Consider the following 2936-nt stretch of genomic DNA (forward strand, 5'->3'; position numbering starts at 1 on the left):
GCCCGCCCCGCCCCGCCCCTCCCCTCCCCTCCCTCCCTCCGCGGTGCGGCGCGGGCCGCCAGCTGGCTCCGCCTTTGGGGCGTGGCCGGGAGAGTCCCCACCTCCGCGGCGGCCTGGAGGCAGGGGCGGGCTCTGAGAGAGCGCGGCCAGCCATTGGACCATTTAGGAGGCCAGCTCCGCCAGCCCAGCGCGCTGATTGGCTGAGTCGGAGAAGCGGCTCCTTTTTTTTGAATCTCCATAATTTAAAGCGACAGGTCCCGCTCCTTTCACCTGAGATTGGGTGGGAAGGGTGACTATAGTTTATTGAGCTCCCAATGTGTGCCAAGCATTGAGAAGGACTCATTTGATTCCCTCTACAAGCCTGTGAGCGGGACATTATTGATCCTCATTTTACAGATGGGGAACCTGAGGCTCAGAGAAGGCTCCTGCAGGCCACAGAGCAAGTCCACAGCCTTATAAGGGCAGCCTCAGGATCTGGTCCCAGAGGTGGGGAGAACCATCCTTAAGAATGTTGTCATGTCACAAGTCTGAAAGGGTCCGGTCGCCCTCAAGTGAGTCCTCATAAAATGAGATTTACACAGCACCTGCCGGTCCTCCATTCAAACCTCCACTCCTGGTTGATCTGCCTGCCCACAGGCCTGCTCCTCCACCAGCCTCCCCAGCTTAGAAAGGCCGCTCAGGAGGCTGGCCAGAGGCCTGGGAGATCCTGAGAGCCTTCTCTTCCCTTCATCATCCACACTGGTCCTGCTGGCCCTGTGTCTCTGAAACACCCCCAATTTGCTAACTTTCCTGTACCCTGCAGTGGCCTGGGCCCAGTCATCTCCAGCCTGGTTGCTGCCTGGGCTTCTACTTGGGCCTCTTGTTGCCTCCACCTCTTCCCCCGACAATCCCTGTTCCCCATGGCAACTATAGGGTTTTTTTCTTAATAAACTTTAAATTTTAGAGCAGTTTTTGATTTACAGAATTATTGTGAAGCTAATACAGAGAGTTCCTGTGTGTCCTACACCCAATTTCCCCTGTTGTTAACATCTTACATTAATATGGTACATTTTTCACAATTAGTGAACCGATATTGAGACATTATTATTAACTAAAATACATACATTATTCAGATTTCCTCAGTTTCCCCTAATGTCCATCATATCATCATATCTCTCAGGCTCCTCTGGGCTAAGTAGTTTCTCAGAATTTCTTGGTATTGATGACCTTGACAGTTTTGAGAACTAGTCAGGTGTTTTGTAGGATGCCCCTCAATCAGGATTTAAAAAAATTTTTTTAAGTTGAACTATATTTGACATATAACACTGTATAAACTTAATGTGTACAACATGTGGATTTGATACATTTATATGCCATAATATGCTTGCCACAATTGGTATCTGTCTGATGTTTTTCTCTGGGTTAGACTGGGGGGATGGGTTTGGAGAGGATCACAGAGGTGAAACTTCCGGGGCACATGCCATCAACGTGAATTTTCACTCTGATGTTGAGATCACCTGGCTGAGGTAGCATCTGTCAGGTGTCTCCACTGTCAAGGTAGTCTCTTCCCCCTTTCCCTGCTGTACCCTTTGGAAGGAAGTCACTATTTACAGCCCACACCTAAGGGATAAGTATTCACTCTCCCCCACCTCGAGGGCAAAAATTATTTGGAATTCCTCTGATGGGAAATATGTCTCTTCTCCCCATTTATTTATCTATTCAATCATTCATATCAGTACGGACTCATGGATATTTATTCTACATTTTGGGTTATAATCCAATACTACTTTATTGATTTTCCTACTCAAATTGTTCCAGCTTTGGCCCCCGGAAGCTCATTCAGTTGGCTCTCATGTCCCTTTGACATGCCCCCATCCATCGCATCCTTGGTTTGTTTTTTTTAGCACTTCCCTCATGTTGTCACTACAAAATGCTCCAAGCTCATCTGGTATATTTCCTGCCCCAGTCCTAGAATCAGCTTTTCTCCAAGGAGCAGCCCTGGTGCCTTTCATTGGAGAATACTGTTAGAAACCAAGATCTGGGTAGTAGGTTTGCTCATCACTACTGGGGTGTAGTTGCTTCTAGGCGGCTGACAGAGCAAGGACATATATGTTTGTATACTAACCTGTGTATATACACAGATCTGTAAATATTTCCATATGTAACTGTATCTATATTAAGTTAAACATGAGTTCATACAGATATGTCTACACCTGATCCATTACCAAATGGATCCTCCTAGCCTCCTCCCTTGCCTGTCTGTAACCTCCCACTCCAGTGGTGAGAAACCTGGCTCCCACCAACCGCTCTCCGTTCGCTTAATTACTCCATTCAGGGGCACAGGTGTAGTGGCTTCAGGATGTTAACTTGTACCCACAGAGGGGTTTTCAAACAGAAACTGATCACCTGCCTCTCCAGCTCCAAACCCTTCCTGAGTGCCCAGCACCCTCAGTAAAGACCCCCGCCCCCCCACCAAGCCCTCCAGGCCAGCCCAGTCTGGCCACGCGTCCCTTGCGGCAGTCCCACCACCATCAGCCCCACTTCAGGGCCTTTGCACCTGCTGCTCCCTCCAGCTGTTCCCTCCAGCTGGAGTGCTCTCTTCCCAATTCCCCATCTGACTGGTAACTTAGCTCTCAGTTCCTGCATGGAAGCTCTGGTCTGGCTTCCTTTCAGCCCAGTGATAACGCCCAGGGCTGGGGCATTGTGTTAGGCTTGGCGCCCTCCGTGCCAGAAGCTGGGAGATCCATGGGGGCCCGGCACCACCCACACCAGCCAGGTGGGGGCTGAACTGCATTCATACCCCCATACAAGCCTCTCTCAAGCCTGGGCCAGGGGCAAGGTTGGGAAGGGGGCTTTGATTCTTGTTTTACAGGTGAAGGGACCAAGGCTGGTGGACAAGAGACTACTCTCTGAAGTCAGAGAGTGAAGACATGGCAGAGGCAGGGCTTGATCCAGGT

This window comes from Phocoena sinus, chromosome 3, assembly GCF_008692025.1.
Source record: "Phocoena sinus isolate mPhoSin1 chromosome 3, mPhoSin1.pri, whole genome shotgun sequence".
In the NCBI taxonomy this organism is placed as follows: Eukaryota; Metazoa; Chordata; class Mammalia; order Artiodactyla; family Phocoenidae; genus Phocoena; species Phocoena sinus.